The sequence below is a fragment of the Pseudophryne corroboree genome, chromosome 3, assembly GCF_028390025.1.
Source record: "Pseudophryne corroboree isolate aPseCor3 chromosome 3, aPseCor3.hap2, whole genome shotgun sequence".
NCBI classification, from domain to species: domain Eukaryota; kingdom Metazoa; phylum Chordata; class Amphibia; order Anura; family Myobatrachidae; genus Pseudophryne; species Pseudophryne corroboree.
The window spans coordinates 419,577,343-419,604,467 of NC_086446.1; the positions used below are offsets into that span (position 1 = coordinate 419,577,343).

At 48.4% G+C, this 27,125-nt stretch overlaps 1 long non-coding RNA gene across 1 annotated transcript in view; it reads right to left on the bottom strand.

Annotated features, from left to right (window-relative positions):
• LOC135057847 (uncharacterized) overlaps positions 1 to 24,739 on the bottom strand; it is a 55,464-nt gene extending 30,725 nt beyond the window's left edge. The window contains exons 1-2 of the long non-coding RNA XR_010244407.1: positions 24,451 to 24,739; positions 22,857 to 23,073 (exon numbers count right to left, since the gene is read on the bottom strand). This is a non-coding gene — a long non-coding RNA (uncharacterized LOC135057847). The remainder of the gene's footprint in view (positions 1 to 22,856; positions 23,074 to 24,450) is intronic.
• Between the last annotated feature and the right edge of the window lie 2,386 nt (positions 24,740 to 27,125).

Consider the following 27,125-nt stretch of genomic DNA (forward strand, 5'->3'; position numbering starts at 1 on the left):
GTCTCAAAGGCCATCAGGGGCTCAAAAACGCCCACTACCTCAGATGGCAGACACAGATGTCGACACGGAGTCTGACTCCAGTGTCGACGAGGATGAGACATATACACAATCCACAAGGGGCATCCGTTGCATGATTACGGCAATAAAAAATGTGTTGCACATTTCTGACATTAACCCAGGTACCACTAAAAAGGGTATTATGTTTGGGGAGAAAAAGCAACCAGTGGTTTTTCCCCCATCAGATGAGTTGAATGAAGTGTGTGAAGAAGCGTGGGCTTCCCCCGATAAGAAACTGGTGATTTCTAAAAAATACTGATGGCGTACCCTTTCCCGCCAGAGGACAGGTTACGCTGGGAGACGTCCCCGAGGGTGGATAAAGCGCTCACACGCTTGTCAAAAAAGGTGGCACTGCCGTCTCAGGATACGGCCGCCTTAAAGGAGCCTGCGGATAGAAAGCAGGAGGCTATCCTGAAGTCTGTATATACACACTCAGGTACTATACTGAGACCTGCTATTGCTTCAGCATGGATGTGCAGTGCTGCAGCAGCGTGGTCTGATTCCCTGTCTCCCTTGACAGGGACACTATATTGCTAACCATAGAGCATATTAAAGACGTAGTCTTATCTATGAGAGATGCACAGAGGGATATTTGCCGGCTGGCATCTAGAATAAATGCAATGTCCATCTCTGCCAGGAGAGTATTATGGACTCGGCAGTGGACAGGTGATGCGGATTCTAAAAGGCACATGGAGGTTTTGCCTTACAAGGGTGAGGAATTGTTTGGGGATGGTCTCTCGGACCTCGTTTCCACAGCAACAGCTGGGAAGTCGACATTTTTACCTCAGGTTCCCTCACAGCCTAAGAAAGCACCGTATTATCAGGTACAGTCCTTTCGGCCCCAGAAAGGCAGGCGGATTAAAGGCGCGTCCTTTCTGCCCAGAGGCAGGGGTAGAGGGAAAAAGCTGCACCATACAGCCAGTTCCCAAGAACAAAAATCCTTCCCTGCTTCCACTAAATCCTCCGCATGAGGGGCTCCACTGGTGGAGCCAGGTGCGGTGGGGGCCCGTCTCCAGAACTTCAGCGACCGGTGGGTTCGCTCACAGGTGGATCCCTGGGTTCTACGTGTGGTATCTCAGGGATACAAGCTGGAATTCGAGACGTCTCCCCCTCGCCGTTACCTCAAATCGGCCTTGCCAGCCACTCCCCAGGACAGGGAGGTAGTACTGGCGGCAATTCACAAGCTGTACCTCCAGCAGGTGATAAAAAAAAAAAAAAGTTCCCCTCCTTCAACAGGGAAGGGGTTACTATTCCACACTGTTTGTGGTACCGAAACCAGACGGTTCGGTGAGACCCATTCTAAATTTGAAATCCTTGAACACTTATATAAGAAGGTTCAAGTTCAAAATGGAATCGCTCAGGGCGGTTATTGCAAGCCTGGAAGAAGGGGATTACATGGTATCACTGGACATCAAGGATGCTTACCTGCATGTCCCCATTTACCCACCTCACCAGGTGTACCTCCGTTTTGTGGTACAAGACTCCCATTACCAATTCCAGACATTGCCGTTTGGTCTGTCCACGGCACCGAGGGTATTTACCAAAGTAATGGCCGAAATGATGATACTCCTTCGAAAGAAGGGAGTTATGATTATCCCATACTTGGACGATCTCCTTATAAAGGCGAGGTCCAGGGAGCAGTTGTTGGTCGGAGTAGCACTATCTCAGGAAGTGCTACAACAGCACGGCTGGATTCTGAATTTTCCAAAGTCGCAGCTGGTTCCTACGACGTGTCTGCTGTTCCTGGGTATGATTCTGGACACAGAACTGAAAAAGGTGTTTCTCCCGGAGGAGAAGGCCAAGGAGTTGTCATCTCTGGTCAGAGACCTCCTAAAATCAAAACAGGTGACGGTGCATCACTGCACGCGAGTCCTGGGAAAGATGGTAGCTTCTTACGAGGCAATTCCATTCGGCAGATTCCATGCAAGGATCTTTCAGTGGGATCTGTTAGACAAGTGGTCCGGATCGCATCTTCAGATGCATCAGCTGATCACCCTGTCCCCGAGGGCCAGGGTGTCTCTGCTGTGGTGGCTGCAGAGTGCTCATCTTCTCGAGGGCCGCAGATTCGGCATACAGGACTGGGTCCTGGTGACCACGGATGCAAGCCTCCGAGGTTGGGGGGCAGTCACTCAGGGAAGAAACTTCCAAGGACAATGGTCGAGTCAGGAGGCTTCCCTACACATAAATATTCTGGAACTAAGGGCCATTTACAATGCCCTAAGTCAGGCAAGACCCCTGCTTCAAAACCAGCCGGTGCTGATTCAGTCAGACAACATCACAGCGGTCGCCCATGTAAACCGACAGGGCGGCACAAGAAGCAGGATGGCGATGGCAGAAGCCACAAGGATTCTCCGATGGGCGGAAAATCACGTGATAGCACTGTCAGCAGTGTTTATACCGGGAGTCGACAACTGGGAAGCAGACTTCCTCAGCAGGCACGACCTCCACCCGGGAGAGTGGGGACTTCATCCAGAAGTCTTCCAACTGATTGTAAACCGTTGGGAAAGGCCACAGGTGGACATGATGGCGTCCGCCTAAACAAAAAGCTAAAAACATATTTCGCCAGGTCAAGGGACCCTCAATCAATAGCTGTGGACGCTCTAGTGACACCGTGGGTGTACCAGTCGGTTTATGTGTTCCCTCCTCTTCCTCTCATACCAAAGGTGCTGAGGATAATAAGAAAGAGAGGAGTAAGAACTATACTCATCGTTCCGGATTGGCCAAGACGGACTTTGTACCCGGAACTGCAAGAAATGATCTCAGAGGACCCTTGGCCTCTGCCTCTCAGACAGGACCTGCTACAACAGGGGCCCTGTCTGTTCCAAGACTTACCGCAGCTGCGTTTGACGGCATGGCGGTTGAACGCCGGATCCTGATGGAAAAGGGCATTCCGGTTGAAGTCATTCCTACGCTGATAAAAGCTAGGAAAGATGTGACAGCAAAGCATTATCACCGCATATGGCGAAAATATGTTGCTTGGTGTGAGGCTATGAAGGCCCCCACAGAAGAATTTCAGGTGGGCCGTTTTCTGCACTTCCTACAGTCAGGACTAAAATTGGGTTCCATTAAAGTCCAGATTTCGGCCCTGTCTATTTTCTTTCAAAAAGAACTGGCTTCACTGCCTGAAGTTCAGACGTTTGTTAAGGGAGTGCTGCACATTCAGCCCCCTTTTGTGCCCCCGGTGGCACCTTGGGATCTCAACGTTGTGTTGGATTTCCTAAAATCACATTGGTTTGAGCCACTTCAGACCGTGGAATTAAAATATCTCACGTGGAAAGTGGTCATGCTTTTGGCCTTGGCTTCGGCTAGGCGGGTATCAGAATTGGCGGCTTTGTCCTGTAAAAGCCCCTATCTGATTTTCCATATGGACAGAGCAGAATTGAGGAAGCGCCCCCAATTCCTTCCTAAGGTGGTATCAGCGTTTCATTTGAACCAACCTATTGTGGTGCCTGCGGCTACTCGGGACTTGGAGGCCTCCAAGTTGCTGGACGTAGTCCGGGCCCTGAAAATCTATGTTTCCAGGACGGCTAGAGTCAGAAAGACTGACTCGCTGTTTATCCTGCATGCACCCAACAAGCTGGGTGCTCCTGCTTCTAAGCAGACTATTGTTCGCTGGATCTGCTCCGCGATTCAACTTGCACATTCTGCGGCTGGACTGCCGCATCCTAAATCAGTCAAAGCCCATTCCACGAGGAAGGTGGGCTCTTCTTGGGCGGCTGCCCGAGGGGTCTCGGCTTTACAACTTTGCCGAGCTGCTACCTGGTCGGGATCAAACACGTTTGCAAAATTCTACAAGTTTGATACCCTGGCTGAGGAGGACCTTGAGTTGCTCATTCGGTGCTGCAGAGTCATCCGCACTCTCCCGCCCGTTTGGGAGCTTTGGTATAATCCCCATGGTCCTTACGGAGTTCCCAGCATCCACTAGGACGTCAGAGAAAATAAGAATTTACTCACCGGTAATTCTATTTCTCGTAGTCCGTAGTGGATGCTGGGCGCCCATCCCAAGTGCGGATTGTCTGCAATACTTGTATATAGTTATTGCCTAACTAAAGGGTTATTGTTATGAGCCATCTGTTAGTGAGGCTCAGTTGTTATTCATACTGTTAACTGGGTATTGTATCACGAGTTGTACGGTGTGATTGGTGTGGCTGGTATGAGTCTTACCCGGGATTCCAAATCCTTTCCTTATTGTGTCAGCTCTTTCGGGCACAGTTTCCCTAACTGAGGTCTGGAGGAGGGGCATAGAGGGAGGAGCCAGTGCACACCAGATAGTACCTAATCTTTTCTTTAGAGTGCCCAGTCTCCTGCGGAGCCTGTCTATTCCCCATGGTCCTTACGGAGTTCCCAGCATCCACTACGGACTACGAGAAATAGAATTACCGGTGAGTAAATTCTTATTTTTAGGCCAAACTCCAGACCTCAGCCTTGCCTGGGTGCTTTAACCAGCCACATACACTTGCATCAGAAGCTGTGATGATCCCCTAGAGGCCTAGAAGGTCAGCTGTACTCATCCTCTTACTGCTGCAATGATCTCCTGACAGAAGGTCATAATTTTTGTGAGTCTATTTCCTGAGTGAAGTAGGCAGTGCTTAAAGTGGTCTTAGAGAGGTGGTGGAACTCACCCCCACTCCCTCCGGCGCCCATGCAATAAAAGTATTGCGCGCGCCGTAGGTGCGCACCCAAAAAAAGTGGTGTGGTCTCAAAACGAAAGGGGCGTGGTCACACAATAGTAATAAAGCCCACAGTAGTAGCACCCCTAATACACATAATGCCCACAGTAATAGCACCCCGTAATACACAATGCCCACAGCAGTAGCACCCCTTTTACAATGACCACAGTAGTATTGCTCCTTATGCAATGTCCACTGTACTGGTAGTGCCCCTTATATAGAACCCATAGTAGTGGTATCCCTTATGCAATGCCCCCATTAGTAGTGCCCCTTATGTCCCCAGGAGTGATGCCCCTTATGAAGTACCCCCTTTACAATGCCTTCATTAGTAGTGCCCCCATTAGTAATGCCCTTAATGGTAATGCCCCTGTGTAGTATTGCCCCCAGTAATAATGTTGCCTGTAGTAATGCCCCGTCATTTAGCCCCCTGTAGTTTAGCCCCAGTAGTTATGCCCCCAGTAGTTTAGCCCCCAGTAGTAATGCCCCTGCAGTTATGACCCCAGTAATTTACCCCCACTTTATTTTAGCCACCCAGTGGTAATGCCGCCAGTGGTTTAGCCCCATGTAGTTTAGCCCCCAGTGGTAAATAATGCCCCCTGTAGTTTAGCCCCTGCAGTTGTGCCCCCAGTAGTTTAGCCCCCCAGTAGTAATGCTCCCAGTAGTTTAGCCCCATGTAGTTTGCCCCAAGTAGGAATACCCCAGTAGTTTAGCCCCAGTAGTAATGTGCCCCTGTAGTTATGCCCCCCGTAGTAATGTACCCTGTAGTTTGCTCCCAGTAGTTAGCCCCATGTAGCTTGCCCCCAGTAGTTAGCCCCTGTAGCTTGCCCCAAGTAGTAATGCCCCCAGTAGTAATGCCCCCTTGTAGTTTAGCCCCGCTGTAGTAATGCACCCCTGTAGTTTGCCCCAGTAGCTTGCGCCCAGTAGTTAGCCCCATGTAGCTTGCCCCCAGTAGTTAGCCCCCAGTAGTAATGCCCTCTGTAGTTTGCCCCCTTGTAGTTTAGCCATCTTGTAGAAATGCCCCTTGTAGTTTAGCCCCCCTGTAGTTTAGCTCCCAGTAGTGATGCCCCCAGTAGCTTGCCCCCAGTAGACGTGCCTTAAAAAAAATAAAAAAACACCATACTTACCGTAGATATGCCCCCAGTAGTAATGCGCCCCTGTAGTTTGCCCCCAGTAGTTACCCCCATGTAGCTTGCCACCAGTAGTTAGCCCCCTGTAGCTTGCCCCAAGTAATAATGCCCCCTTGTAGTTTAGCCCCGCTGTAGTAATGCACCCCTGTAGTTTGCCCCCAGTAGCTTGCTCCCAGTAGTTAGCCCCATGTAGCATGCCCCAAGTAGTAATGCCCCCGTTGTAGTAATGCCCTCTGTAGTTTGCCCCCTTGTAGTTTAGCCAGCCTGTAGTAATGCCCCTTGTAGTTTAGCCCCCAGTAGTTTAGCCCCCAGTAGTAATGCCTCCAGTAGTGTGCCCCAACTAGTAATGCCCCCTGTAGTAATGTGCCCCTGTAGTTTGCCCCCAGTAGTTACCCCCATGTAGCTTGCCACCAGTAGTTAGCCCCCTGTAGCTTGCCCCAAGTAATAATGCCCCCTTGTAGTTTAGCCCCGCTGTAGTAATGCACCCCTGTAGTTTGCCCCCAGTAGCTTGCTCCCAGTAGTTAGCCCCATGTAGCATGCCCCAAGTAGTAATGCCCCCGTTGTAGTAATGCCCTCTGTAGTTTGCCCCCTTGTAGTTTAGCCAGCCTGTAGTAATGCCCCTTGTAGTTTAGCCCCCAGTAGTGATGCCCCCAGTAGTAATGCCTCCAGTAGTGTGCCCCAACTAGTAATGCCCCCAGTAGTAATGCGCCCCTGTAGCTTGCCCCCAGTAGACGTGCCTTAAAAAAAAAAAAAACGTACTTACCAAGCCCCGCTCCCGCGTCCTTCAGCTGTGATCCTCCTGGAGTCCGGTTCTCTGCACTGTGAGTACAGTAGAGCCAGGAGCCGGAAGCAGGAGCTCCTGCCGCCGGGCTACGACTGTAACAGCGGGCGCCCGGCATCTCCCTGTGGCGGTGGCACACATCGGGTGAGGTGAGCCAGAGGAGGCGGAACTGCATTCCGTCTCCAAGTGGAACTGACGGAACGCAGTTCCGCCCCGTTCCGGCTCACTTTAACCCCTGGAAGTAGGTAGGACGGGGACGTAACAAAAAAGTTCATGGTGACCTATTTCATTGTAGCTCTACTACTGCTACATGTTCCTGCAAGGTTTTGCCTGTTTTCCAGTGTTTGTGAGCAAATTGTTGATAGTCATTTGCTATTATCCATTACCAGATATTTTTTACAACCAACCAGATCTGCCAGATAATTGTATAGTATATGCCCAGTTTAATTTACAGTGACCTCCTGACTGCAGAGAATCAGGACAGGATCAGACAGTGTAGTGCCTAGCCCAGTGGTTCCCAAACTTTTTTGAATCATGACGACGGAGTCTCAGAATTTTTTCACAGCACCCCTAGGCAAAAGTGTCCTATTCAGAAATTCAGAAAAAAATTAAATTACCTGTAAGTAAACTGTGTTATTATGTTATCCTTAGGTACAGTTGTGTGGTGAGGGACAGGATTCACTTCTGCTTGTCCACATATTTTATGATTGGCAGCCACCAGCACTGGTTTTGCCTATTACATTGACCATAAATAATTTAAATTAGTCCTGGACCACCAATCCAGGGCACCCCTCCAAGATCTGAGGCTCCCCAGGGCACCCAGTTTGGGAACCACTGGCCTAGCTACAGATTATCAGGACAGGACCAGGCAGTACTGAGTTTCTTTTTAATGCCCAATGATATCCTGACTGCAGAATATCAGGACAGGATCATACTGTAGGGCTTCTACCTAATTTCCTGTATTCTTCTGAGTGTGGATCCATAGATCTACAAGAAAAAAGGTCTACAGTCATTAGGTAGACCACTAATGGTCGACATGCATTAGGTCGACAGGGTCAAAAGGTCAACAGGGTCCTTAGGTTGACATGAAAAAGGTAGACAGTAGGAAAGGTCGACAGGGTCAAAAGGTCGACATGCCAAAAGGTTAACACAAAAAAGGTTTACTCAACATTTTAGCATTTTTCGTGTGTTTTTTGGCGTGAAAGCATGTGGAACCCCAATTAGTGTACTGTGTCCCTTCTCATGGCTCGTTTCGCTTGCCATGCATCGGCCCGAATGCCTCGCTCCGCTACTGCTGTGCTCGGCACAGGTCACTATTCCCAATCGAAGTCCATGTGGATGGTAAAGTATGAAAAAGTTGGTTAATATGCTAAAACCCCTCAAAAGTTTGTGTCGACCATATGCTTGTCGACCACATGTGACCATAAGCAACCAGTCAGACAGTTCTTCAACATGGTCATGTGGTGGCAAATTTCATTTTTAAAACCATTGATTATAAATATATTTTTTAAACATTTAAGTAATGCATAGTGTAAAGTATTGAGTAATGTATATTGGGGGTCATTCCGAGTTGATAGCTCGCTGCCGATTTTCGCAGCGCAGCGATCAGGTGAAAAAGCGGCTTTTATGCGAATGCGTATGGGCCACAATGTGCACGCGCATCGTACGGGTACAAAGCCCATTGTGGTTGTGCACAGGTTGCAGCAAAGTTTTCAGTCGCACTGACGGCCACAAGAAGATTGACAGGAAGGGGGCGTTTCTGGGTGTCAACTGACCGTTTTCAGGGAGTGTTTGCAAAAATGCAGGCGTGTCTGAATAAACGCAGACGTGGCTGGGCATTCGCTGGACGGGTGTATGACGTCAAATCCGGACACGAATAGGCTGAAGTGATCGCAAGCGCTGAGTAGGTTCAGAGCTACTCTGAAACTGCACAAACTGTTTTTGCAGAGCTTGGCTCCACAAGCGTTCGCACTTCTGCTAAGCTAAAATACACTCCCGAGTGGGCGGCGGCATAGCGCTTGCACGGCTCCTAAAACTAGCTAGCGAGCGATCAACTCGGAATGACCCCCATAGGCCGTATAGCCAGTTTTAATTAACATTTTTTTGTAGACTTCCAAGTGCCAGTGTTTTATATACAGCTCCAAGAGCTACTTTCAGGCCTGTTACTGTATGCATACTACTATAATAGCTCAAGAGTTACTCATGAATGTGGAGAACTACCATATGCTTTCAACTGATTAGATCTTTTTTAGGTATCTGTGTTCTAGTTAAGACCAGCCCTATTCTGAGGAGGTGGAAGATATGTCTCACTCTTTATCAGCCGACAGGACCTGTATATACGACTGGGTTAATGTCTGCAGAGATCTGCTGTTCTCAGCTAACAAGAATGAAACATTACTGCTGCAGAAATAGAATTCAATTCAGCCCAAGAGCTACCCATGAAAGCGGAGGAATTTGATGAGATGTTCAGGGATACTTCTGCATCCCAGTAGATGGCGCTGTTAGCAGTTTGGCTCTGCATACGTATTATACAGCTAAAGAAAATAACTCTTAACTCTTTTTAGTTAACCCTTGCCTACAAACATCTTCTCTAGGGATCGAACACACATTATTACAGCTGAAAATCAAATGAGCTATTTTATAACTTTTATATTATAAACCAAAAGTCACAACTAAAGTGGAATACAGCTTGTCTTTTGCGTTGTATGTGTAGTGTATTAGAAGTCATATTGGGACTGGTGAACAGAAAGATACATTTTATGTTCTAAATGCAGTTGTAAATGTAATGAAAAGCGTGTGTGCCAATTTTACATCAGATAAAAACAGGAATATGTGTCAGGTTGATATGAGGATAACACAGTAGCATATACTGTACACCTGACTTGACAGAACAGATTTGGCTTCACAGTGTAATAAATGCTGAAGTCACAGTACATCATTTGTACACAATATTGGACCTTATTCAGCTTCAGTAGCATTTTTGCTAATTTAGAAAAATTGCAACTGCTAATGCTGGGAACGGACCAGCACAGGGCAAAGCCTTTCCCGTTTGCAGTGGCCTTGTGTGATGTCACGCGGCCACCTTGAAAACATCCCAGACCCTAGAAGCTAATTGAGTGCTAGAAGGTTTGAAACAATTCTTGTAAGTGTTTCGCTGAGAGGGATAGACATGCTCCGCCAATCAGAAGCAGTTTCCAATCTTCATCATCATCACGTGTGGATTTCGCACCTGGAGTTGAGAACCAGTAAATAAGATTTTACTCACCGGTAAATCTATTTCTCGTAGTCCGTAGTGGATGCTGGGAACTCCGTAAGGACCATGGGGAATAGCGGCTCCGCAGGAGACTGGGCACAACTAAAGAAAGCTTTAGGTCACCTGGTGTGCACTGGCTCCTCCCACTATGACCCTCCTCCAAGCCTCAGTTAGGACACTGTGCCCGGACGAGCTGACATAATAAGGAAGGATTTTGAATCCCGGGTAAGACTCATACCAGCCACACCAATCACACCGTATAACTCGGGATACTATACCCAGTTAACAGTATGAATATAACTGAGCCTCTCAACAGATGGCTCAACAATAACCCTTTAGTTAGGCAATAACTATATACAAGTATTGCAGACAATCCGCACGTGGGATGGGCGCCCAGCATCCACTACGGACTACGAGAAATAGATTTACCGGTGAGTAAAATCTTATTTTCTCTGACGTCCTAGTGGATGCTGGGAACTCCGTAAGGACCATGGGGATTATACCAAAGCTCCCAAACGGGCGGGAGAGTGCGGATGACTCTGCAGCACCGAATGAGAGAACTCCAGGTCCTCCTCAGCCAGGGTATCAATTTTGTAGAATTTAGCAAACGTGTTTGCCCCTGACCAAGTTGCAGCTCGGCAAAGTTGGAAAACCGAGACCCCTCGGGCAGCTGCCCAAGATGAGCCCACCTTCCTTGTGGAATGGGCTTTTACAGATTTTGGCTGCGGTAGTCCAGCCGCAGAATGCGCCAGCTGAATTGTGCTACAAATCCAGCGAGCAATAGTCTGCTTAGAAGCAGGAGCACCCAGTTTGCTGGGTGCATACAGGATAAACAGCGAGTCAGTTCTCCTGACTCTAGCCGTCCTGGAAACATAATTTTTCAAGGGCCTGACTACGTCCAGTAACTTGGAATCCTCCAAGTCCCTAGTAGCCGCAGGCACTACAATAGTTGGTTCAAGTGAAAAGCTGATATCACCTTAGGGAGAAACTGGGGACGAGTCCTCAATTCTGCCCTATCCATATGGAAAATCAGACAAGGACTTTTATATGACAAAGCCGCCAATTCTGATACACGCCTGGCCGAAGCCAAGGCCAATAACATGACCACTTTCCGCGTGAGATATTTTAGATCCACGGTTTTTAGTGGCTCACACCAATGTGATTTTAAGAACTCAACACCACGTTGAGAACCCAAGGTGCCACTGGAGGCACAACCGGGGGCTGAATATGCAGCACTCCTTTTACAATGTCTGTACTTCAGGTACTGAAGCTAGTTCTTTTTGGAAGAAAATCGACAGAGCCGAGATCTGTACCTTAATGGAGCCTAATTTTAGGCCCATAGACACTCCTGCTTGTAGGAAATGCAGAAATCGACCTAGTTGAAATTCCTCTGTTGGGGCCTTTTTGGCCTCACACCAAGCAACATATTTTCGCCATATGCGGTGATAATGTTTTGCAGTTACATCTTTCCTGGCTTGAATCAGCGTAGGAATGACTTCCTCCGGAATGCCCTTTTCCTTTAGGATCCGGCGTTCAACCGCCATGCCGTCAAAACGTAGCCGCGGTAAGTCTTGGAACAGACAGGGCCCCTGCTGCCGCAGGTCCTGTCTGAGCGGCAGAGGCCATGGGTCCTCTGATATAATTTCTTGAAGTTCTGGGTACCAAGCTCTTCTTGGCCAATCCAGAACCACGAGTATCGTTCTTACTCCTCGCCTTCCTATTATTCTCAGTACCTTTTGTATGAGAGGCAGAGGGAGGAACACATAAACCGACTGGTACACCCACGGTGTTACCAGAGCGTCCACAGCTATCGCCTGAGGGTCCTTTGACCTGGCGCAATATCTTTTATAGCTTTTTGTTGAGGCGGGACGCCATCATGTCCACCTGTAGCCTTTCCCAATGGTGTACAATCCTTTGGAAGACTTCTGGATGAAATCCCCACTCTCCCGGGTGGAGGTCGTGTCCGCTGAGAAGATCTGCTTCCCAGTCGTCCACTCCGGGAATGAACACTGCTGACAGTGTTAACACATGATTTTCCGCCCATCGGAGAATCCTTGTGGCTTCTGCCATCGCCATCCTGCTTCTTGTGCCGCCCCGTTGGTTTACATGGGCGACTGCCGTGATGTTGTCTGATTGGATTAGTACCGGCTGGTTTTGAAGCAGAGGCCTTGCCTGACTCAGGGCATTGTAAATGGCCCTCAGTTCCAGAATATTTATGTGTAGGGAAATCACTTGACTTGACCAAAGTCCCTGGAAGTTTTTTCCCTGTGTGACTGCCCCCCAGCCTCAAAGGCTGGCATCCATGGTCACTAGGACCTAGTCCTGTATGCCGAACCTGCGGCCCTCTTGCATGGAACCTGCCGAATGGGATTGCTTCGTAGGAAGCTACCATTTTTTCCCAGGACTCGCGTGCAATGATGCACCGATACCTGTTTTTGCTTCAGGAGGTCTCTGACTAGAGATGACAGTTCCTTGGCTTTCTCCTCCGGGAGAAACACTTATTTCTGTTCTGTGTCCAGAACCATCCCCAGGAACAGTAGACGTGTCGTAGGAACCAGCTGTGACTTTGGACTGTTTAGAATCCAACCGTGCTGTTGTAGCACTTTCCAAAATAGTGCTACCCCGACTAGCAACTGCTCCTTGGACCTTGCCCTTATAAGGATATTGTCCAAGTACGGGATAATTAAAACTCCCTTTTTTCGAAGGAGTATCATCATTTTGGCCATTACCTTGGTAAACACCCTCGGTGCCATGTACAGTCCAAACGGCAGTGTCTGGACTTGGTAATGGTAATCCTGTACCACAAATCTGAGGTACTCCTGGCGAGGATGGTAAATGGGGACATGCAGGTAAGCATCCTTGATGTCCCGGGATCCCATGTAATCCCCCTCGTCCAGGCTTGCAATAACCGCCCTGAGCGATTCCATCTTGAACTTGAATTTTTTTATGTATGTGTTCAAGGATTTTAAATATAAAATGGGTCACACCGAACCATGCGGTTTCGGTACCCCAAACCGTGTGGAATAGTAACCCCGTCCTTGTTGAAGTAGGGGCACCTTGAGTATTACCTGCTGGGAATACAGCTTATTAATTGCCTCTAGCGCAGCCTCCCTGCCTGAGGGAGTTGTCGGCAGGGCATATTTGAGGAAACGGCGGGGGGGAGACATCTCGAATTCCAGCTTGTACCCCTGAAATACTACTTGAATGAAACAGGGATCCACCTGTGAGCGAGCCCACTGATCGCTGAAATTTTTGAGACGGCCCCCCACCGTACCTGGCTACACCTGTGGAGCCCCCGCGTCATGCTGTGGACTCAGAGGAAGCGAGATAAGAATTTTGATTCTGGGAACAGGCTGACTGGTGCAGCTTTTTCCCTCTCCCCATGTCTCTGTACAGAAAGGAAGCGCCTTTGACCCGCTTGCTTTTCTGAAGCCGAAAGGACTGTACCTGATAATACAGTGCTTTCTTAGTCTGTGAGGAAACCTGAGGTAATGGATACAAGGTCCCAGAGACCATCCCCAAATAATTCCTCACCCTTATAAGGCAGAGTCTCTATGCGCCTTTTAAAGTCAGCATCACCTGTCCAGTGACAGGTCTCTAATACCCTCCTGACAGAATGGTCATTACATTCATTTTGGATGCCAGCCGGCAAAATATCCCTCTGTGCACCCCTCATATATAAGACGACGTCTTTAAATATGTTCAACTTCTCATGTGTGACAGGGTCACCGACCACGCTGCAGCAGCACGATCTGCAGGTCTCAGTCTAGTACCTGAGTGTGTAAATACAGACTTCAGGATAGCCTCCTGCTTTTTATCAACAGGTACCTTCAAAGTGGCCGTTCCTAAAACAGCAGTGCCACCTTTTTTGACAACCGTGTGAGCGCCATATCCACCCTAGGGGATATCTCCCAGCGTAACTTATCCTCTGGCGGGAAAGGGTACGCCATCAGTAACTTTTTAGAAATTACCAGTTTCTTATCGGGGGGAACCCACGCTTTTCACACACTTCATTCATTCATCTGATGGGGGAACAAAACACTGCCTGCTTTTTCTCCCCAAACATAAAACCCTTTTTTAGTGGTACTTGGGTTAATGTCAGAAATGTGTAACACATTTTTTATTGCCGGGATTAAGTCACGGATGTTCCTAGTGGATTGTGTATATGTCTCAACCTTGTCGACACTGGAGTCAGACTCCGTGTCGACATCTGTGTCTGCCATCTGAGTGAGCGGGCGTTTTTTGAGCCCCTGATGGCCTTTGAGACGCCTGGGCAGGCGCGGACTGAGAAGCCGGCTGTCCCACAGCTGTTACGTCATCCACCCTTTTATGTAAGGAGTTGACACTGTCGGTTAATACCTTTCACCTAACCATCCACTCTGGTGTCGGCCCCACAGGGGGCGACATCACATTTATCGGCATCTGCTCCGTCACCATATAAGCCTCCTCATTAAACATGTCGACACAGCTGTACCGACACACCGCACACACACAGGGAATGCTCTGACTGAGGACAGGACCCCACAAAGCCCTTTGGGGAGACAGAGAGAGAGTATGCCAGCACACACCAGAGCGCTATATAATGTGGGGATTAACACTATAACTGAGTGAAATTTCCCCAATAGCTGCTTGTATATATAATATTGCGCCTAAATTTAGTGCCCCCCCTCTCTTTTTAACCCTTTGAGCCTGAAAACTACAGGGGAGAGCCTGCCTGGGGAGCTTTCTTCCAGCTGCACTGTGAAGAGAAAATGGCGCCAGTGTGTCTGAGGGAGATAGCTCCGCCCCTTTTTCGCTGACTTTTCTCCCGCTTTTTTCTGGATTCTGGCAGGGGTATTTACCACATATATAGCCTCTGGGGCTATATATTGTGGTATTTTTGCCAGCCAAGGTGTTAATATTGCTGCTCAGGGCGCCCCCCCCCCCAGCGCCCTGCACCCTCAGTGACCGGAGTGTGAGGTGTACATGAGGAGCAATGGCGCACAGCTGCAGTGCTGTGCGCTACCTTGGTGAAGTCTGATGTCTTCTGCCGCCGATTTTCCGGACCTCTTCTTGCTTCTGGCTCTGTAAGGGGGACGGCGGCGCGGCTCCGGGACCGAACACCAAGGACTGGGCCTGCGGTCGATCCCTCTGGAGCTAATGGTGTCCAGTAGCCTAAGAAGCCCAATCCGGCTGCAAGCAGGCGAGTTCGCTTCTTCTCCCCTTAGTCCCTCGCTGCAGTGAGCCTGTTGCCAGCAGGTCTCACTGAAAATAAAAAACCTAAATCTATACTTTCTTTCTAAGGGCTCAGGAGAGCCCCTAGTGTGCATCCAACCTCGGCCGGGCACAAAATCTAACTGAGGCTTGGAGGAGGGTCATAGTGGGAGGAGCCAGTGCACACCAGGTGACCTAAAGCTTTCTTTAGTTGTGCCCAGTCTCCTGCGGAGCCGCTATTCCCCATGGTCCTTACGGAGTTCCCAGCATCCACTAGGACGTCAGAGAAAATGGTATGCTTCCTGACATATTCTTCTTTGCTGTAGTCTGCATGAACCATATTTGCACAAACATTCTCTAACTGTAGCCAGGCAATGCCACTCACCAATCCCTCCTCTCTAAGGGGTATAATGTTTACAAAAGTGTGGGTTTAAAGAAATGGAGACAGGGGCGTCTTAAGAGAGGAGGGGGCCCGTGTGCACACTCTGGGTGGGCCCCCTCCTCTCCGCAATATGCCAGCGTCTACTGCGCAATGTCTTACTGAGCATACGTGGCAGCCATTTTTGCGGTGTTTTTCTGCTGCGATGGCTGCTGCTGCAGCGCCCAGCAGGGGGACTTCGTAGAGGTGAGTATGAAAATATGGGTGCAATGTGTGCGGTGTGGGACGCAACATTGCACCCATGATAGAAACCCCAATGAATGGAGATGTTGCCCAAAGAAACCAATCAGATTCTAGCTGTTATCTTCTAGAAGCTGCTAGATAAATAAGTAGAATCTGATTGGTTGCTATGAGCAACATCTCCACTTCTAAAACCCCTGCATTTTAGTAAATATACCCCTACGCAGGGCTGCCATCAGAAATTGTCGGTCCCGGGACTGACAACACAAACAGGGCCCCTCCCTCCCCCAAAAAAATTCTGCCACACTGCTCCACCAGAATGTTGTGGACCTACAGGAATGGTTCACAGAGATCTGATGAGCAGGGAAGGCTTGTTTTAAGAAGTAGTCCCTGCGCATCAGCCAGCTGTTGATTTACAGACTGGTGCAGCTCTACAGGTATTGGCGGTAGGGGCTAGCGATGGGGTCCCCTCTCTGTAAGGGCCCGGGACACCAGTCCCCACAGTCACCCCCTGATGGCTGCCCTGCCCCTAAGTGTAAGGGGTTGTACTAGTCCCCTTACACTTAGAAGTGCAAAATGTGACCGACAAGGGGGGTAATTCAGACCTGATCGCTAAGGTGCATTTTTTGCATCTCTGCGATCAGGTACTCGCTGCTACAGGGGGAGGGTATATTTTGTGTGCGGGTGTGCAATCGCATTTGTTGGAGAGCTGCACAAACATGAGTTTGTTCAGTCTCTGCTCAGCCCGGGACTTACTCTGCTGCTGCGATGATCGGTGCCGGAGCTGACGTCAGAAACCCTCCCTCCAAATGTATGGTCCCTCCTACAAAATGGTTAGTTGCCACCCACAAAAGGCCTCTTCCTGTCAGTCACCTTGCGATCATCCGTGCGATCGCTTTTGTCGCACCATCCCGTCGCTATGCGCCGATGCCCGGTGCAGTCGTCCGATGCGCTAGTGCATTGCGGTGCATACGCATGCGTAGTACAGACTTGATCGCCCGCTGTGCGAAAACGCACAGCAGCGATCAGGTCTGAATTACCCCCATGGTACAATAGAAGTATAAGACATTTTGTGCATGTGTAGGACATGTAGTGCACGTGTAGTACAAAAAAAGTACAGTTTGTGTCAAAAAGACATTTATGTCCAACTCTACATTAGCCACAGAATAAGTGGCAAATCATTTAGTAAGTAGGCTTAATATGTTAGTGAACATGTATATACAGTATATATTTTATAATTTTTTTTATTCACATATTCATTATATGACATTTCTACTTGATACAAATAAATACATGTGGTGCTGGACAATTATTGGACATTGATGCCATGTGCATGAGCTAGCTGCAATGGATGCATTATTTTGCTACATGATGTAACAATATGGCTAGGGCCACACATAGCGGCCAGGCGGGGCCCGCTTAGCCGGGAGAGGGGTTTGTGTGCACACGGATCCTCTTCTGTGGGATCCCGGAGAACAAGACCCGGCCAATGACACACAGGATTTCATAGAACACAGGGGGTCATTCCGAGTTGATCGCTAGCAGAAAATGTTCACTGTGCAGCGATGAAGCAAAAAACGGCACTTCTGCGCATGCATATGTGGCGCAATGCGCACGCGCAATGTACTTTCACAACGGCCGATGTAGTTTCACACAAGTTCCAGCGACGCTTTTCAGTCGCACTGCTGGTGACTGAAGTGGGCGTTTCTGGGTGTCAACTGACCGTTTTCAGGGAGTGTTCGAAAAAACGCAGGCGTGCCAGGAAAAACGCAGGCGTGGCTGGGCGAACGCAGGGCATGTTAGTGACGTCAAAACAGGAACTGAATAGTCTGAAGTGATCGCAAGCGCTGAGTAGGTCTGAAGCTACTCTGAAACTGCACAAAATTATTTTGTAGCCGCTCTGCGCTCCTTTCATTCGCACTTCTGCTAAGCTAAGATACACTCCCAGTGGGCGGCGGCATAGCGTTTGCACGGCTGCTAAAAACAGCCAGCGAGCGAACAACTTGGAATGACCCCCACAGTGCGCACTGTGTGAACACATACATTGAAATGTATGTGTTCACACTGAAATCCCGTCGTCCTGCCGTCTGGCCTGACCGCAGCATGCTGCGGTTGGATCCGGCAGCGGCGCGACTGCGGCACATGTGTGGGTACCTGCATAGGCGCCCTTGTGCAGTCTCCTTGCGGCCAAGCAGGTCCCGCTGAATGGGACCCACTTGGCTGCTATGTGTGGCCCCAGCCTAATAGATGCCAGCTTCATTGGCATAATCTAAACAAAGTCTGCGTATATTTGAATGTCATTTTGATTTTAGTTGTTCCATTTAGATCTGCACTGTGCACCCCCAAAATGTCAGTGGTTCCCAAAATCTCTACTGTGAATAGTTGACATCTACACTTTAATATAGCCACATCTAGATCTTCTGAAAATGATTAAATATATGTATTTTTAATTTATCATGCACTGGTCCAGTATAACAGGGGCATTGGTTAAAGTGTTTAATGTGTTAACCACAGAGTGTTACACGGTAAACAGCAGCATTATTAAAAGAGGCGCAGTAACTGTGTGCCAGTGGATTCTCTTTAAGAACTTGGCGTAGCTTTTCCTCTGCATGAAGCATCTTATTGCATGTGTGTGTGAGAGAAAGGAGGTTTCAGTGGATGTCAGTTTATAGTTGTAATGTACTGCCTGCTCTAGAAATGTGTAAATTAATATCTATCACTGTGCAAAATATTAGATATTTCCACACTGCACTTACAAACATCTGGCCACGTTTGCAAGTGTGTGTGTGTGTGCCATAATATTTATCTATTTATTTGTTTGCGCGCACATTACATTTTTAAATCTATTGTCATTTACACGCTTTGTTTAGAAAAAAATAAAAATTCCTTTTTTCTATAAGCATTAATATGTATTGCCTACTTGAAGAAAGTAAATGTGTGAATCATTGCTATTTCAAATAACCAGCTTTGCAAATGTTTCTTGTACAGGATACGGGTTACAGACAATATATGGAGGAGTTTTAGCCATGCATCCAGGACAAGTGGGAGGTAAGTACATACCAGTGACGTGCGGTGAGGTCATGGGCTGGGGAGGCACTGCAGCTAAACACCCCCCCCCCTCCCCCCCGGGTATAAAAAAAAAAAAAAAAGTGCAGTCCCCCCCACACCGCTAAAACCAGCACCAGGCAGAACCAGCCAGGGGGGGTAATGCCATAGCAGGGGAGACACTCAGTGTGGGGTCCCCCTGCCATGCCGTTAAACACCCCCCAAACCAGTCAGCCCAGGGCTAGAATTCCTCGGAAAGTGGGGCCCCCAAAAAATCAAAATGGGGTCCCCCCTCCCTATGCCCCGCACCCCTGGTGGCGGTGGGTGCGGGGTTCATTGTATGCTAATACTGTTCTTTACAGGTGGCCTACAGGTCCCAGCAAGCCTGCCCCAGCATGCTGGCACTTGGAGAACCACAAGTGCCAGCATGCCCGGACATAAAGGGCCCACTGGCACCTGTAGTCCACCTGCAAAGAATAGTAATATTGTTCTTTACAGGTGGCCTACAGGTCCCAGCAAGCCTGCCCCAGCATGCTGGCACTTGGAGAACCATGAGTGCCAGCATGTCCGGACATAAAGGGCCCACTGGCACCTGTAGTCCAAAGCTACACAAAATCTGCTATAAGCGCCTAATCAGATTGTTTTCAAAACGACATCATGAGCGCTGCCAAAAAAGCACCGTGTATATGCTTTAAAAAATGCCAAAGAACAAAGAGAAAGGATTGGCTGCGCTTATAATGTAGTAAAGAAACTTTGTTAATGGAGAGCTGACAAACGTAATAATAATGAATAAAAGGTTTTATTAAAATATTAGTATACCAATGAAATTAGAAACACAATATTTAAAAAAAAATAATGCATATAAGTATGCTCTGAGCTGACCCTATATATTTAGCAGCAAGTAACAATGTTCACACAATAGATTAGTGATATGTAATAGCGATAAGAGATAAAATAACATAACATATGTGACATTCGTATGGCTACTCACTAAAATTGTATCATTCACAAGAATAATTAGACTGCACACTATCTAAAAGTACAGAGGCAGCATGTACTTTAAGATTCAGAAAAGTCCCGGCAGCAGGTGTTTTAATTGAGGAAGATATTGTAATTACCTCTCCTGGGCTGTTAATGCCGGGCGTCCCCGGTATTATCCACTATAGCCTTTTCTGTAGATTGATAAGGAAGGTAAATTGGAAAAAATTGCTCTGATGGGAGCTTATTCCCATGTAATGATGGGTATCTGTGTATTAACCGGCTTATTCCTGGATTCTCCCGGGGGCTGGTGAAATCCTTTAAATGCCCACTCATATGCAGGAAGGAGTATGCCGTCCAGTGCCGTTGTTAATGCTGCTGACAGGATACCTGTAGGCGCCGTGCATCGGCGTGAGCCAAACCTTCCAGGTGTGATAAATCAAGTTCTCTTGCTGAAACCGGAGCGTCCGGAGGCGGTAAGCACCGCTAGCAGCAGAATGAAGGCGCTCAATGTGAAGCGTTACCCGGAGCAGTTCGTAGCGGATACGTGCAGTGCCTTCTATATATCTGCAGTGGACGCTCAGTACCTGTGCAATGCTGCCTCTGTACTTTTAGATAGTGTGCAGTCTAATTATTCTTGTGAATGATACAATTTTAGTGAGTAGCCATACGAATGTCACATGTTATGTTATTTTATCTCTTATCGCTATTACATATCACTAATCTATTGTGTGAACATTGTTACTTGCTGCTCAATATATAGGGTCAGCTCAGACAGAGCCGGCCCTAACCAATATGATGCCCTCGGCAAGATTTTGGCTGGTGCCCCCTAGCACGACCGCTGGTTCCGCCTCTGACCCTGCACCCCTTTCCCAGCACCATCACCCCCCACCCATAGCAGTCCTTTTTTTTTGTTTTCCTACCCCCTGTAATTTAAATAAGAACAGTGTGCACATTTGGCCTCACACATATGCCGCACATTATTAGTGCCCTTATACACATAATGACACACATAGTGCCCCTTACACATGTTACACATTATTAATGCCCTTATACACATAATGACACATGTAGTTCCCAGCGTGAGTCAACTGGCAGCTCTGCTAACGTCGGGTGCCTATTTTTAATGAAAATGCATCTTATTTGCATTACTATGTGGCTAGGATGCACAAGCAGCTTCTGCTGATTAAAATGATATGTGGCATGCCTATATACTGTGTGAGACTGTGGCTGTATCTGCATATGAAATGCTACACACAGAATATAGGCATGCCGCATATCATTTTAATCAGCAGAAGCTGCTGATGCCCCTAGGCATACCAGATGCCCTAGGCAATTGCCTAGTTTGCCTATACCTAGGGCCGGCTCTGAGCTCAGAGCATACTTATATGCATTATTTTTTAAAAAATATTGTGTTTCTAATTTCATTGGTATACTAATATTTTAATAAAACCTTTTATTCATTATTATTACGTTTGTCAGCTCTCCATTAACAAAGTTTCTTTACTACATTATAAGCGCAGCCAATCCTTTCTCTTTGTTCTTTGGCACCTGTAGTCCACCTGCAAAGAATAGTAATATTGTTCTTTACAGGTGGCCTACAGGTCCCAGCAAGCCTGCCCCAGCATGCTGGCACTTGGAGAACCACAAGTGCCAGCATGCCCGGGCATAAAGGGCCCGCTGGCACCTGTAGTCCACCTGTAAAGAAAATATAAAAAAAACAAAACACTACACGTTCTTTAAAAAAAAACCTCTACTGAACAGGGTCTTCACCTGGGGGGGGGGCGGTGGCCTTTAAGCTCTTTTGCATGGCCGCCGCCTTCCCAGGGCTTCCGGCGTCTTCACCTGGGGGGGCGCCACCTCCCCAGGGCTTCTGGCGTCTTCCTCCGGCGTCTTCACCTGGGAGGCGGCGGCCTTTAAGTTCTTTTGCATGGCCGCCGCCTTCCCAGGACTTCCAGCGTCTTCACCTGGCGGGCAGCGGCTGCTAAGCTCTTTTGCATAGCCGCCGCCCATCCAGGACTTCCACAGCGTCTTCGGTCTTCAGGAGCTCTTCACAGCTCCTCCTCCGCCGTCGGACTGACAGCCGCTGCCTCGCGCTGACTTATATAAGTCAGCGGGAGGGGGCGGGGCGATGACGCGGCGAGCCATGATTGGCTCGCGGTGGCCATCTTGAATTTCAAAAATAACGCTGAGGCGCCATTTTTGAAATGGGTACCGCTTCCGCTGCCAAACTCTGCACAATGCTCCTGAATGCCACGTCCAGCCGCCGCTACCGCCGCCAGCACCTCTGCCGCCCGGCCCGCCGCATCCCGCACCTCCGCCGCCCGTACCTTCGCCGCCACCGACGCCCACATAGTGATTGACAGCGGATCCAGTGACGGTTGAAAGCACGTCCCTGTATGAAAGCGGCACCTCTAATGGTGCCGCTTTCCCATGCAATTTCAATGGGCTTTTCCTGCCCATTGCTAGGCCCCGCCCGCGCCCGCCCCCCGCTCCCATATCTTTTCCCAATCACTACGGGAGGCACCACGATCGGTGCCTCCCAAACGAATTATGCACACTTTAATGATAAGTAAAATAATAAAGAAGATACTTATGTGTCATAAGTATCTTCTTTGTATTATTTTACTCATTAATGACAGGGGAGGCACTGCCTCCCCTGCCTCCCCTGACTGCACGGCCCTGGTACATACTATTCTGTAAGACTGCAGGTCTTCATTTTTAAGAGTGGGGGGAGATGGACTGAGAAGCGAAAAGAGTGGAGAAGTGAGCCAGTGGATAAGTTGCCCAAGGCAACCAATCAGCTGCTCTGTATAATTTTATAAATGTTACTTCAGTTCTGATTGGTTGCCATGGGCAACTTCTCCACTGGCTGGCTTCTTCACTCTTTTCACAGCTTAGTGTATGTAACTCTACATTTTATATCTGAGGTTTTTTTCTACCAATGGTGTCTTTAACTTGTTCCCAGTACAATCTGCCTTATTCAATACTGATAGCATCCGAGATGCGACTGCATTGTGCCATTTTCAGGCCCATTAGCACGCACAGGTGCATGTGTAACAATGTAATAATCAGGTAAGTAGTAAGTTAAAATAGATATAACTCTGCGTTTTTCAGGTAAGTACTTACTTACTTTTAATTATACCTTGTCTTATTCTCCCTTCTAGCTTTCTTTAATGCTTCAATCTTCACAGAGAGGCGAGGAAAAATTTCACTCGGATACCTTGCCTGAGGGATTTCTTACACAACGAATTTTATTAACTTTTGTCCCTTTCTTAAGGAGTCAATGGGGGTAATTCTGAGTTGATCGCAGCAGGAACTTTGCTAGCAGTTGGGCAAAACCATGTGCACTGCAGGGGAGGCAGATATAACGTGCAGAGAAATTACAATACTGAAATACAGTGCAACTTGTACATTCAACACAATAAAAAGAACATATTTTATTTTACTGGAACACGTTGTCGCTGTGTTTCTTCTTCACTTTAACCGACTGAAGCTAGGTATAATGGATTAGTACTAGTTCTTTAAGATTCACACTATGCACTGTTCACTATGCAATAAACACTGATAATATTAAACTGAACTAGACTAATAGTAATATCACCTTTCAAAGTCACACTACAACGTTACTATTGCAGTCTATCTGAGTACTCTTTCCTCGCTCCCTACCTCATTGGTGCACATATGAAGAATCCTGTCCTACTGGTACCAGTGACATTTGTTGAGTCTATGATATGTCTCTGAGACAAATGGGGCAATATCACGTCCTGAGAGATTAGGTTCCACTGTTTTGTGTCACTTGCTGCCTCTCACTAAACATGCAGTAAACTCCTCATGGAAGATGAGAATTAAGGCAAATTTATAACGGTATTTTATAATCCAGTAGTATTATAATCCTGTTTGATGCTTAAAGAGAGTGGAAAATCAGAGCCATGTAGCTAGAGTTCACTGACTAATGGGCCTTACATACTGTGCGATCCGCCGCCGAGCTGCCCAACCGCCGATGCGGCAGGGGGAGAGGTGACGGGGGAGTGAAGTTTCTTCACTCCCCCTTTCACCCGGCTCCATAGCAAACAATGCATGCTAATATGGACGAGGTCGTCCATATTGGCCTGCATGCACAAGCAACGGGGCACCAGCGATGAACGAGCGCTGGGCCGCACATCGTTCATCGTTGCTGCCTCCACACTGAAAGATATGAACGGTATCTCGTTCATTAATGAACGAGATTGTTCATATCTTTCAGTAATATCACCCAGTGTGTAGGGCCCATAACACTGTTAATCACTGTTCCTTCCAGTATGTATGAATGCTGTAGTTTACTTGTTAACTCAACCTCAGCTGCTGCAGATTTATTACCACAGTCTTATGCCTGAGAAAACTAATATCCACGTAGTAGGTTAAAGGCTGGTGAGTAATTCAGAGTCTAGTATCAATTTCTCATTACTGTCTGTCTATTAGAAAGACTCTGGAGCATCAATAGATTGCAGTTACTTACATCAATCCAGCCCTCAGTTGTTAGCTGAATGTCTCTGTATATATCAGGGTATAAACTCAGGGCTTTAGTGTAGAATGCTCACTAAGCTGCGTTTAATAGGAGGAGCTGCATATAGAAGTCGGTTCACATATAAGTCTGTGTGAGGCTATCACTGATGTATGTTGGCAGCAATGAAATCAATCACTGCAATTATCCTGATGGGGCTGTTACAGACATGCAACCAGGATACCTTATTAGGGCTCTCCGGTCCCTCCTCCAATACAGTATGTCACGGTGACACCCCACTGGCGCTCCTCTCAGTGGCATTGCGGCTCTCACCGGCCCTGGTCGTGACAGCAAGTGGCAGTTCAGGGCTCCCTCATGCCTCTCTCTCCCTATCACCTCAGGACACTCCTCAGCAATCCCCTCAGGAGGTAACCCCACCTCCTACTCTTCCCGCTCTGCACCACCCAATCAGCAGCTTTGATTCCTCCTGCTCTGCAGGTCTGCAACTGGGTCCTAGTGCTCCACAAGTTGCTGACCTTTGGTTGCTGGCGTTGCCAAGCAACCTAACCAAGGGGAAGCTGTTAACCCTTTCAGCTGCACTGTGTCGGCTAGTGAGATAGTCCTTTTAGGGAAAGTTTAGGTGTCTCATCCAGGTTGTCTCCAGTATCTGGGTGATGGTGTATGCATGTATATATGACCCCCAAACGTCCATATAACAGGGGTCCATTACAGAGTGTCTGACGTGCAAGGGCCGGCCAATACGATTGAATCGCACTGATGCAAACGCCTTTGCCTGGTTGACAGGCAGAGGCATTAATGGGATGGTTGGGGATGGCAATGCAGCATTATGGGGGTGACAATGCGGGAGTGTGGTGTTGGAAATGGGGGGGGGGGGGCGCTGCGATACATTACATGCGGCCACTACAATGAGGAAAATGGCTTCCTCTGCAGCCAGGCTGTGCAGGCAGCGGGCCTTCCCTTATTCAGCGATGCGATTGCAATTGAATTGTGATCACATCGCTGCCCACCATCAGTGGCACCGAGAGTCAGGGGAAGCAGGTACAAATTACCCGGGCTCGGGCTGCTGGAGGGACCCGTGCCCACTAATCTCCTCCCCCCAAGGATACCTGTACTGTCACTGCCCAGACACCACCACTGCATTTTAAATACACTTCTCTATGCGTGTGCCTGAAATTAGAACTGTGACTCTGCATGGACACAATTGGGACACATGCACAGTGCAATTTAGACACATGCGCAGCACCAAAATATTGCTCCACTGTGTCCGACATCAGCAGTGCATACACCGCTGAGTTAGACCCTTTGATATAACAGATGTCATAAATACAAGGTACAAAGACGACTCAGAGTCCTGTACATCCATGCAGTTTGTATACCTACCAACATTTAAAAAACAAAACTGTGATAAAAAAGCCCCACCCACAATCCATCCAGCTACACACATTCTCAAAAGCAACACCCGCTTCCTACAGGGTCATGCCCAGGGCTGGCACAACGCGGTTAGCGGGGTAAGTGTCAGGGACGCCCACAGTGTCTTCTCTGTCAATGTCCGAAATCCCTCTGCCTTAACGAGGAGGGAAAAGGGGCACTGGAGGTGCCCAGGCCCCTACCTAGCCTTTCCAACAGGCCTGGGCCCAGGTAAACAGTACCCGCTACCCCCTCTCATGGTGCCTTTGGTAAGAGTAGCAGGTGTGCGCCAGGCTCTAGAGGCACTCTCCCCAGCCTGCTCCACTGCTATCCAAGGGTTAGTGGTAGAACGGGCTCTACCTCCGCCCGCCCACCTTACCCGGCCATATCAGCATTGTAAGGGAGGCTGGCTTCTCTTTGGCTACAACCTGCCCCACTATGGGGGTAATTCCAAGTTGATCGCTGCAGGAAATTTTTTAGCAGTTGGGCAAAACCATGTGCACTGCAGGGGAGGCAGATTTAACATGTGCAGAGAGAGTTAGATTTGGGTGTGGTGTGTTCAATCTGCAGTCTAAATTGCAGTGTAAAAATAAAGCAACCAGTATTTACCCTGCACAGAAACAAAATAACCCACCCAAATCTAACTCTCTCTGCACATGTTATATCTGCCTCCCCTGCAGTGCACATGGTTTTGCCCAACTGCTAAAAGATTTCCTGCTGCGATCAACTTGGAATTACCCCCTATGTACTGCCCACTAGAGCTGCCCATCCACTTATATTAAAAAAATTGATGCATGTGGTGGGTGGGCGCTGGGCAATGTTACAGGCAGTAGAGTAACTTGGCCTCCTCTGCGTCGGTAAAGAGATGGCGTGTTGACATCATCACGCATCTATTACTCCTACTGCATGAAGAGGAGACCTGAGAGGACCCACGCGGATGATGCCATGCCAGATTTCTGCTGCCAGCCTTCAGAATGGAGAAAATCTACTCAGATGATGAATGTGCATGTAAGTGGTGAATGGGGGGTGGGGGCTGCTACTGTGTCTTTGGTGAATAAGGGGTGTTGGTTTGAGTGCTGCCAGGATGTTTTTACCTCTCCCCAGTGTCACCCACTGCCTCTCCCCAGCATCTCCCACTGCCTCTCCCCAGTATCACCCACTGCCTTTCGCCAGCATTGCCCATTGCCTCTACCAGACTCTCCAAAGAATTACCCACTGTTTCTCCCCAGTGTAACCCACTGCCTTTCCCCATCATATCTCACTGCCTGTCACTCACTGCCTCTCCCCAGCATCTCCCACTGCCTGTCATCCACTGCTTCTCCCCAGTGTAACCCACTGCCTTTCCCCATCATATCCCACTGCCTGTCACCCACTGCCTCTCCCCAGCGTCATCCACTGCCTGTCACCCACTGCCTTTCCCCAGCATCACCTACTGCATCTCCCATTTATATGAGGTCACAAACTTATAGTTTGCAGGGGGGTGCCGAACAC